We start from the raw sequence: 12,421 nt of genomic DNA, 5'->3' as shown, positions 1-12,421 counted from the left end.
TGGATTTAGAGAATTCCAGTGTTTATGGAGGAGGGGGGTGGAATCTTTCAAATGAAGATAAATTAACTATTTTCATATGATGTGACAGGACTTTCTTCCTGTAATGCAATTTCCTGTGTAAAACAAACCACCTAAACGTCACTCAGTGATTGAGTATGACAGTAATTACTGAACTGTGCACTGGGGCACCACAGTGAAGTTTTCATTCAATTCATGTGTATTCTTTTTGCAATCAGCCAATAACTTTAGAACACGAATACTTAAGTGATTTGGATCTAAGTACTTGATAAATGGAACTGTTAGGTTAGTACTAATGGTTTTTCAAGTATTGCGAGCTTTGGTGTAATCTGCGAATAAAATTTTTTCTCACTTCAATTACAATAATTTTTTTTTTCCCCTTGGATTGCCCTGGCGCACACACCTTTTGAATACATCACATCAAATATAAGCGATAACTTTGAATTGAATGAAGAATGAAACTCCAAACAAAATCGATAAGATCTGTAACTGTATTACAGCAAATAGATTGGAAGAATGGCTGCAGCGTTTGGGGATAGAAAGGAGTAAAAGCCATTATCTTACCACTTGACGTTTTGAAGTGGAAATCCACACAAAGTTGTAAATGGCTGAAGGAAGGATGTTCCACCAGCGATGAAACTTGGATGAGATTTAGTCTGAATTGTCAAGAGGAACAGTCACCTCAACAGTGTACCTGGAAAGAGAACTGGTTAAGAAAAGATCAGCGTATTGGGTTAGTAGAGATCATTATCATGGATTCTGGTTGTGAGATGAATGATTTGTTTTAAATGATTACTTACAGAAAATATCTCTTCCAGTATGTTAGCGGAATTTGAAAAGGAGGCAAGTTAGAATTGTGGACATTAAATTCACCAAGGAAGATGACCTTGGGATTAGGGAATTCAGATTGTGTGAAATCAAGCTTCATGAGTAAGACAATAAAATGATCAAAATCATTTTCAAACATAGAAACAGCAGATGAATGCCACATTATGAGGCAAGGAAACCGTTAGGAAATCCAGCAAGAAATATTGGATAATACAACAGCTCAAGTGCAACTTTTGAGTCAGAAGGAATCACATAAAGTGTAGTTTGGGCACTTAAGATGGATTATGAGTGTTGTGGCAGAGATTTAGAGCTCCATCAAAAACAAGAGATTAAGTTTTTGATGGAGCTCTAAAAACAAAACTAAAAACAAGCTCAAAAACCTATTTAAATAATGTGCATCATCATATGATGATGCACATCTTTTAGATAGGTTTTTGGTGAAGTGAAGTTAGAAAAATGCTTTGCAAAATTTTGTATTTTTACATTTTTAGAGTAGGATGAGATTTTTATTTTTGAAACTTTTAACAGAGATTTGTAATTTTAATTTAAACTCAGCTAAACTTCATTTATTTAGGTTTAATCACATTCTTGTATGACAAAGGTAAAAAAAATAAGCGTGTGAAAACAGTGACATGAGCTAGACACCCAGACTGATTTGTGTGTGACAGACACATCAGTCACACACAAAACATTCAGTGTTCATGCCACGTGAGTTTGATTGTGCTCCTCGAATCTATTATTATCCAGCCACAGCATACATGACAACGAGATTATGTGCTAACTGATAAGTGCCTCCTGAACGTATTACTCGCTAGAACCAACACACTATCTAGTGGTCCTAATGGAACTGATTTGATATTTTACCCTCAAAGAGATCCAATACTTCCCATCAAAGATAGGAGAGGTTCCGGATCTCTACAATATTTTTGTTATGCTCTTGAGGGATACCATTTACATAGCTTGTTCATGATGAGAAATAATTCACAATTCTTGGTTTTAAGAGGAAGAGTAGAGATGTATAAAATAAAAGGTAAATCTAATAAAGCCTTTTATTCCGAGAAGGGAGCAGCCAGAGATTTTTCGGTCCCATTCAAAATTTTGAAGAGATTCACAGCAATCTCAATACTCCAGTCTTCACTTATAACAGTGGCGGCCCGTACATAAGCACTGCGACACTGCAGCATCCCCAAGGGAAAAAATGAAAAATTTTAATTTTGTTTGTGTTTATAAATAATAACAATGCTTACAACATTATATAAATGCAATACAACGTGTTAAAGGTTAAAGCTTATGTTTAGACAGTGATTGAATAGTTAATAATTGGAATTGTTCGATTAACGCCTTAGATTACGAAACAAATACACTGCGATCTAACGCAGTGTCGGAATTATTACGTTCGACCAATCGCAGCTAGTCTCGTCGATGGTGATGAAGATTTTTCCAAAATCTTCATCACCACTCCTAAGATGCTAATTGGTCGATAGTTGGATACATCGGTCTTTACACCACCCTTGTGTAATGGAATTACCATACATTTCTTCCATTCCTGTGGAATCTGCTTTGTTCTGAGACTCGTGTTAAGCAGCCTGGTCAAAGGTGGCCAGTTCAGCTGAATACTCTTTTAGCACACGTGCTGATATCCAATCAGTCCCTATTACTGAATTCTTATTCAATTTGTGCAACAACTCTAATACCTCCTCCTCATACATCTGCGTTTCTTTATCTAGTGAAGAGATAAACAGTGGGCTCAATGTTGCTTACACCAAGTTGATAGCTTTTAACAAAATGGGCACTCATCAACTGAACAACCTCTTCTGCATCAGTAATCCTCAAGCCATCAGGATTTAGAAGAGTTAGTCTTTCATATTCATTCTTTTTTCACTTACAGCATATCGATAGAATTCTTGTGGGTGTCTGTAGCAGGCAGAGCCAGTTTCTTTTCATACTCGGACATTGCTTTCCGTACAACAGTTGTGGCTATTCTAGCCTGCTGTAACATTCATAACGGACGTTTCTTTGCAGACGGTTTTCCTTAAACATCATCCTTTTCTATGAATATTTTGCTGAATAAGATTACACATCCATTTGATTCCTACTCTATTTCTTCTTCGAACTCTTGGGACGCATTCTGATATCGTATCATTGAAGTGTTGTTTAAATGATTCCCATGCACTGTCGATATTCTTTCCATCCAGCAAACAATCCCATTCCACTGAACTCAGTATACTCCTCAGTTGGTCATCATTTCCTACTTTGTAGTTCAGCATATAACCTTTTCTGAATGGAACATTCATAAACTTAGTCACTTTCCAAGTGAGTACCGCATGATCACTGTGACCAACCGGAGGTTGGTCACAGTGATCATGCGGTACTCACTTAAGACGTAACAGAATAGTTACGTCTTAAGTGAGTACTGCAGAGTAAATGAAACGCCCTCTGACACTATAAGCAAATCTAGCACTCTTTACCCTCAAGTTCCTTCTTATAATCAGTGATAGTTTTTCTGATTGGCTACCAGTGAAGATTGAACTGTCTACTCAGACTCCAAAGGCTAGATAAGGTTAAAAGACCTGGCCTACTCACTATGTGGGAATAAAAGGCGTTAGCTCATTATTTTTAATATAGAAATATCAACTTGACATTAGTAAGAAACCAGTCAGGTATACGATTAAGTAAGAATGAATTGTAAATAATAGAACAAGTGATGAATTTTAAGCGCGTGTCTAAGAATTTAAATAAACACAACATGAAGTAAAAGATTTCTGTACGCTTTAAAAGTAAAATAAAGATCTAAATATTTTAACTAACAGTATAATAAGACAAGTTTAAATTTATGCATTTGTAAGAAAAGCATAGACAGTTAAGATCAAATAGATAAACACTACTACAGAAATGAAAACACTTTGAATAGAATAGAGAATAGAATAGAGAATAGAGAAATTGTAGGGAAAAATTGATAATATTAATATTGAAGAGGAAAAGGGGAAGAAAGGAATGTTAACAGAAAAGTATACAGTAATTAGAATAACAGAAAAATGGAAACCAAGTACTACAAGACGTGGTTGAAGAACAAAAAAAAATGAACACTGTCGCAACAGTTCTAAGATCTAAGGTGATAGAAGAAAATAATTTGCACATACGCTACTTATAGTACTGGACTTAAGGTTATTTCGGCTCCTAGGCTATAACTTTTAAGAGACCCTCTCTCTCCCAAGTAAACTTGAGGTTGTCATACTGAGGCAGAGGGCCTTTGTAATGCAAGACCATATTCTGCAGCTTATCTGTAAATCTGGCCAAGGGTCCTAAGCTCACAGGGCTCATTCATTAGCAATAATGTCGTTTTGTTGGAATGGAGTCAATTCGAATCACGTATAGGAATGAGGAGAAACTTTATAAGAGTTATTCATTTGAAAGCGAATTAGCCAGGCTCATACTACAGTTTGCATGGTATTTCCTCCCGGAAAATTGGGTTTATCATCCCACAAAACAGAAAAACTGCACCAATACACATACACATGCATTACAAAAATAATCTAACCCTTTTTCCCAAAGCGAGTAGGTAAAACTCTTTTACCCATAAATTTCATGCCTTCACAGATAATTAATCAAAGGTATTGATGAATGAAGACTTTTCAAGAGGAGAGAGAGAGAGAGAGAGAGAGAGAGAGAGAGAGAGAGTACAGAAGATATCTCTCCAACCCCGGAAGCCCTAAACTTTTTGTTTGTTAATAGTTTGAGTTCTATAATCGATATTTTTGCGATGCAGAGGGAAAAACCCACGTTTTCAAGAGAGGAAACGATAATTGAACAAAGATCGAACAACTTGGGCAGCAAAGAAGATCAATGCATGGGCAAAAGGTCCTCTAATTACTGACCACATTGAAACTTTAACAGTGTTTCTTTGGTCAGCATAGCACTATGGATGCAAACCTCCTTGCCACAGGGCTATAAGGCACCTTTTAATAATTTGATGGAATGTATAATTTAAAATTAAATAATCTGATGACATTTATTCCACAAAAAGAATAAACAGAACTCTTTTGGTGCTAACTAATTTTTAGAAATTTGGGGAGGCGGGAATTGACCCTTAGTCATATCGATAGCTGAGCCCATGGTTGTCGATTATTTTAGGAACATCACGGCTAGAACAGATTACTATTCGCGCCATCTCGTATCCTAAATTCTAACACACACTGTTCTGTGAAACAGTGAGTTTCAATCTGGTCATTTTTGGAGCTAATTAAGATTAAAAGCCTGAGTTTCCAGAAAAGGTGAAACTTTACTTTTCTGCCATAAAGTTCGGCTAACTTGGAAACTGGCTGGAAAAAAGCATCAGTAGAAATTATTCCCTCTGGTCATCGGCTAGAATCAATCCTACGAATTTTTCTTCCGTCTGTTATTATTATTATTATTATTATTATTATTATTATTATTATTATTATTATTATTATTATTATTATTATTATTATTATTATTATTATTATTATTATCATCATCATCATTTTTATTATTATGAGAAAGCTGTAGAGATTCAACAGCTCATAGAGGGAGATAACGTATCATTCCGACCAACTGCCATGCCTTCTCTTAAACTAATTCAAGACATTAAAAAACTGCTTCACTTGCTCAATGCTATGTGAGAGAAAAATCTAACTTTCGTGCCTTTCTTAACCTGCGTACAATTATGATACAAGAAACGTTACCACTAGTCTGCACGGGTATCTATAAATCAACGTACCGTTCATAAAGGGTTATCATGCTGTCTACTTAACCAGAAATGAAAAGGTCGGTGCGTTCAGCAATCTGAGTGGACAATAACGTCAACTCAAGTACTCCAATGACGAAAGCATTCTCCAGATTTTGTAATGTTGTTCAACATCACAATATGAATTTCACGAATTCTCTGCTTGCATGCATATGCAGCTTTCCGGTAACTTCCATAGCCTCACAATAGCTTTTACTATTATTATTTATTTATTTGCTTTTTTCTAGTGGACGAAACTCAGTTTTTAATCATGTAAATCAGAAAAAAAAATTGACAGGTTAACATACATAATTACACACATGAATAACACTGTTCATGATTAGAAACAGCAGTCAACAAAATGGTAGTAGATTTTTATAATGGTAGTAGATTTTTAGCGCCTCCGTAGCGCAAATGGGAGAATGACAATGCGTTGCGCACTTCGATTAGAAAAGGCCTAAAGTTCGATTCCCGTCGTGACGGGAGAAATCTTTATATGGACTTTTTCATTTAAAGGTGAGTTAGCCGATCTCATACGGAGATAGCAGGGTTTTTTCTCCCAAAAACTCGGGTTTTTCATCCAGCATACAGACAAATTGGCGCTTCAGAATACATGCAATGTACAGGCAAAAAATACTAGCTGTGGTGGTGGGTGTGGGCAGTAGATGGCGTTGATGTAGATGATTGGTAGTAGAGGTTCGGTATGGTAGTGGAGACGAAGAGTTATGCAGTGGGTGTCCTCCCGCGATGAGTCTTCGGACTCCTTGGAGGTCTTATGAATAATAAATAATAATAACTATTGTTATCATTGATTTTTCTGTGATAGTCATATACAGTCGAATTTTTCTCTTTGCTCTATAATAGATTCGCTAAAATAAAACACCTTCTATTGAGGCAATGGAACTAGGCTGCGTCAAATGAATTCAATAATAGTTTACATATTCACAAGTGAGAATCTAGTGAAATGTTTTTATTTGGTAAAATATTTATTGGATAGAGTAGTAATCATGGACGGATTTCACATAAGCTCGACAAGTACGGCTTAGGACCCTACATTACAAGGGATTCTGCCTCAGCAGATATCATCTAAAATTTACTCAGTAAAGAAATCCTCTTAAAAGCTTAAGGGCCACAACAACGTTAAATCCGACTCTAGTAGTGGTAGTAATAATAATGCTGGATATGGATTGCAACCAAGAGAGTGCACGGGGCTACCAAGAGTTCAGAAAATCTATATCAGTGTTATATATTATATCGTTTTCTATTATATGTGAGGCATTTGGCTGCATTCCATGAAGAACAAATGGGATACAACATGACCAGGAAATACAACAGTCAATTCCGATCTCGAATATCAGCATAGACTGGTGTACTATGCTGATAGAAATCTAGTACAGATAAAGTAAACTTCTGTCTGTACTAGAGTTCTAGCAGAGTGAGTGGAATAAGCAAACTGCTTAATTTACATAATAACGGGAACATACTACTGAAATATAAACTTTACAAAGGTGAAAGCAATGTATATGGTAACTTTATGCCAATATCTTTTATAATAACTTTGAAATGCATATTAAAGAAAAATTGCAGCCAGAAAATGAAATTCCTGGTTTCATCCACATTGGCATGTCTGCAATCAGTATGCACTTATAGCCAGAGGTTAAATTCTAAAAGAATAAGTTCTGGGTCCTATACAAAATAACCAATGGTATTTACCTTTGGATGCTATCCTGGGAAACTCAAAACCTCCCCGTCCCTTTCATCACGCATCCATAATCAGGCAACTGTTGATATTAACTTTATATACATATTCAAAACTGTAAACAATTGTTGAATAATAAAAATTTTTCATGTTGTACCATCATTTTGTATTTTGGTTTAACCAATAAGAATACAATTTGGTCGGCTAAATCCCAAATTGCCAGCCCATCCTCGTTCGTTCAGTATCCAAGTAGATACCCAACAGGGTGCACCACGAGAAGGTGAGACTTGGACATTAGGTCAGAAGCCCTGGTCGGTTCTCCGTATTCCTTTAAAGGCTATGTGGAGGTCTCCTCTCAGTTATACAGCTTTGACCCTTAAGCACCCCTTGTTGAATAATAACACAATAATATAGGCATAATTACCGTAAAGGGCGAAAAGTCACAAAACAGAAAAATGTTCCTACAAAATAACCAATTGTATTTACCTTCGAATGTGATCTACTGGTCGAGTATCCAACAAGTCAGCAAATCTTTCCTTTCATTCAGCATATTAATATTATCGCATTGCAACTGATGGGATTTCTGTTTTCTGTGGACTCGTTACAGACCTTTTTCTCTTCAGAAACTACACATTACAATCTGTCATTACAAATTCATTTTTTATTATCACTGTAGTTCGATCTATTTTTTATGTTTAAAGAAGGTGTCAATGTACTTATCCATAGTTGGAATAGCGTATTTCATTCAAATATAACTCGCCCTCGCAACTCTGATTTTACTTTTCGAAAAAAGAAATTAAAAAGTTTCGTATATACCCGCAAATGAAAAAAGCTTAAACACGTTCACGTCGGGGCGATAGTAACTTGCTCCCGCGGTAAACAACATGTCCTCCCCAATATCCACTTACAGAACCAAGAAAAACGAGTGCTTTTATTATGTCAGTGAATAAAGTGTAACACTCTGTGTAATATATTTCTCAACAAATAGTACAATGACCGGTTCCCGAGTTAGTCGATCTCTGGCACGGGCAAGCTGGTTTTTCCTCCTGGAAACTCGGGTTTTTCGTCCCGTAAATTCAAGAAAATCGATAATATATTGTGTTAGGGTTAGGAACCACGTGATGGCGGCACATTTGAGCCGTCTCTGTTCACTGTGTACCGCTTAATTAGTGATAGCCTTGGGCCTTCTATCTCCGATTGGTACCAGTGGAGATTGAACTGCCCACTCAGTCTCCAAAGTTAGATAGGGCTAAATGGCCTCGCCTGCTCTCCGTATACGGGAATAAAAAGGCGTTAGCTGATTTTTTTAGTACAATTAGAGACAACTGGGATAAAAACGACACTAATGAATTACTCACATATTCCCTCATACAGAAGACCACAGCTTTATGCTGTATAGACTCAAGCAAAAACCACATGCTGCAGTGGCAAACATAGTATCTAACTAAAAACTATTGTTATTAATTAAATGTGTGTGAGTTCGCTAGGCAGCAATAAAATTCAACCGAACGTGTTAAAATTCTTAAAAAAAAATAAAACAAATAAACTAATGCCTTTTATTTAACTTATAGGGAGTAGGCGAGGCCTTTATACACTATCTAGCTTTTGGAGACAGAGTGGCCAGTTCAATCCCCACAGGTAGCCCATCAAAGATAGCTGGCCCATCACTATTATAGGCAGTCACCGATGAAGAGGCTGGCAAACGAGTGCTGCCATCTCTTGGTACCTAACCATAACAGGTGATGCTACTGTCTGAAATAATGTGGGTACTATGGTCAATTTTCTTGAGTTGATGGGACGAAAAACCCTAGTTTCCGGGAGGGAAAACCCGCCTGCCCTTGTAGGAGATTGACTAACTCGAGAACCAGTCGAAAATAGGCTTAGAAAAAGTTCTTCCAGTCGGCGACTAGACTTGAACCTGTTTTAATTTCGAGCGACCAAGCGCAGAGAAACCAACCGCCACTTCCACCGAGTTACACAGGCTTATGTTAATATTCGTAAACGTGTTAAAACTGAGAAATATATATATATATATAGTGAAAAATGTTATGGCAGTTTCACATAGTATTGGAATTCGGTTGAAGAGAGTTAGCATTTCAACTCAATTGTCGGTTTGCTTTTGTCTTTCCATAGTGCAATCTTTTGTTAATATCGCAATAATCACATACATGTCTCAATAACCTGCCATTGCTGTCTGTTTCGCGCTAGGCTTAATTACAATAAAGGGAGAAAAGTCACAAAACAGAAAAAAGTTCCTAGTCTGGGCCCAGTGCATAAAAAAGTTCTGGGAACGCTCCCCGGAGGGCACTGTGCTGAATTTAACCACTGCTTGTAGCTGTCACTCTTTGGTCTTTACATTCAAAACCTAACACTTCCTCCAGAATATGAGATACCCATAACTTTACAATAACTATATTATCTTGATGGCAATCTTAAATGAACTGATATTTTCCCTACGGATGATGTTTTGAGTGTTACTGAAAAAATCACGTTTCCATGAGAATGGCACTTGAATATAGTTTGTGTGTGTATGCGCTGCGTGTGTAGAATGCTGTTGGGAAATATTGCCAATCATGCTAAACATTATTAACATTTTTGAATAAAGAAATAATATTTTCCCTATTGCATGTTCAGATAGTGCACTAAAGATAAGAAATGACAGTATCTTTTAAGTAAGTCTGTTTTCATTCTTACTTTTATAAAAAATTATATTATATAACAAAGGATTCACGATCTTGTCAGAGTTTCATGATTGACCCCCCTTCCCATTGGAAATAATGGCAAACTCTTGTCTAAAAGAATGTTCAATTGAAGACTACAGATTTCACTGAAGAGTCACAAATAGATACCTGCTATTTGACAAGCAATGGGGAAAAAATCAGCTAATGCCCTTTTTATTCGCGTATATAGGGAGTAGGCGAGGCCGTTTAGCCCTATGTAACTTTTGGAGACAAAGTGGGCAGTTTAGTCTCTACTGGTACCCAATCAGAGATAGCTGGCCCAAGGCTATCATTAATTAAGTGGCACGTAGTGAAGAGAGATGGCTCAACAAATGCAGACATCTCTTGGTCCCTAACCCTAACACTCATATTTAATCATGACTTATTTTTCACGGTATTAACAACACCACAAACACTTTTAACAACAAAGATGTTTTATTAACGCTCATATTTCGCTGATTTTCAACTCAGCATCATCAGAGCACAACACACATGTAAACGCATGTGTGTTGTGCTCACATGCAAAAAAAAATAAAAAATAAAAACAGCAGTTATCCAGGAGTTTTTCTTAGGATAACCGTCACCCAAATTTTTGGCAAATTAATGCAACCATATTTGTTAAGGTTGGGAGAATTCTTCAAAGCCATTGCTGACTCAAAAAATAATCTTTCAGATCTATAACGACTCCTAAATAACACATTCGTTTTCCTCCATCTAATCCTGTGTGAAGGAGTGTCCAAAGCGTGGTCTGCCAGTCTCGACTTGCCATAGTAATAGTAGCGAATGTATCTTTCATGTTCTTCCAGGCGGATGTTCACTGACCTTCCTGTTTGCCCATAATAGGCCAAATCACAGCCACACGGAACTTCATACACTCCTGGGTGTGCTAAAGGGTGAAGTTTATCCTTAGGCGAGCGGATCAGAGTTGCCAGCTTGACATGAGGTTTGAAAGTGGTGCGACGGCGATGTTTCAACAATACTTTGGCTATCTTTTCCGATGTACCTCTGATATAGGGAATAGAAATGGCCATGTTGTATTCTTGTGTATTAGGGGAGAGAAGAGTAATGGGCCTATGTAGTATTTTATCTGTTTTGTAGGGATTGTAGCTGTTGGCTAAGAACGTATGGCGCAGGTATTGGAGTTCAATGGTCAGAGCTGTATCGTTAGAACAACTGGCTCTGGCTCTGGCTCTGTGTGTAAGTGTTTTTAAAATGCCGTACTGTTGGACTGGATGATGATGTGATTGTTTATGTAGGTATCTTCCTGTGTGTGTGTGTGTAAGCTTTCTGTAAATAGAAAAAGATAGTGAACCATCTGAAAGGTGGGTGACTAATGTGTCAAAAAATGGTAAACAGTTATTTGATTTTTTTTCTGCTGTGAAATGAATTTTGGGGTGTTGGCTGTTTAGGTAGGTGACAAAAGCATCCAAAGTGTCTTGTCCATGGGGCCAGATGGCAAACGCATCATCTACATAGCGTAACCACACTTGTGGCTTGTATGTAGCTGTGGTAAGTACTTTGTTTCCAAAGTGTTCCATATAAAAATTTGCTAACGGGGGAGAGAGGGGGAACCCATAGCAGTACCATTAATCTGTTTGTAGAATTCCCCCCCCCCATGTAAAGTAACCTGCATTCATTCATGGTAAATTGAAATAATTCAAAAATATCTGAGGGAAATTTAGACTTGATTAAATCAAGAGTGTCTATAAGTGGTACATTGGTAAATAAGGAGGTGACATCGAAACTAACCATCATGTCTGAATGTTTTAGGATTAGATTTTTAACCAGTGTTTTGAAATGGATTGAATTTTTTTTACAAAAGTTGATGAGTTGCCAGTAAGGGGGGGAAAGCGACTTGGCTAAATGCCGGGCCAGTTTTTATGTGGGACTATCTATGCTATCAACTATGGGGTGAAGGGGAATATTAAATTTGTGGATTTTTGGTGATCCATAAATACGGGGTGGTTTAACATGAATTGGTTTTATTTTCCTGATGATTTCTTAGGGCCATGATGTCACTTTTTTCAGTAATTTTCGGACTTTTTTTCTTTTGAGACATCGTAGGGTCTCGATGTATAATTTGATATGTGGACCTGTCACATATGAGATCTTGAATTTTTCTGTTATAATCTTCTTTATTCATGATAACTGTTGCATTTCCTTTATCGGCTTTTGTAATAATAATATTTTTATTATTATATAGCTTTTTAGGGCAGTTATTTGCTTATGTGGCATATTGCTTTTTGGAGGCTTAGCCTTGTTTATAATACTTGCTATATCTAGTCGCACGTTGTTGGCCATTGCTGGCGGAAGATCGTGGATACCCCCCCTCTACTTTCATCATAATTTCTAGTTTAGGAATTTGTTTGGGCGTGACGGCAAAGTTATGTCCTAGACTGAGAGCGTTCTTGG

Source organism: Typopeltis vanoorti, chromosome 24 (assembly GCF_054136105.1).
Source record: "Typopeltis vanoorti isolate ZY-2024b chromosome 24, IOZ_Tvanoo_1.0, whole genome shotgun sequence".
In the NCBI taxonomy this organism is placed as follows: Eukaryota; Metazoa; Arthropoda; class Arachnida; order Uropygi; family Thelyphonidae; genus Typopeltis; species Typopeltis vanoorti.
Note: the sequence above shows the minus strand (reverse complement) of the source record.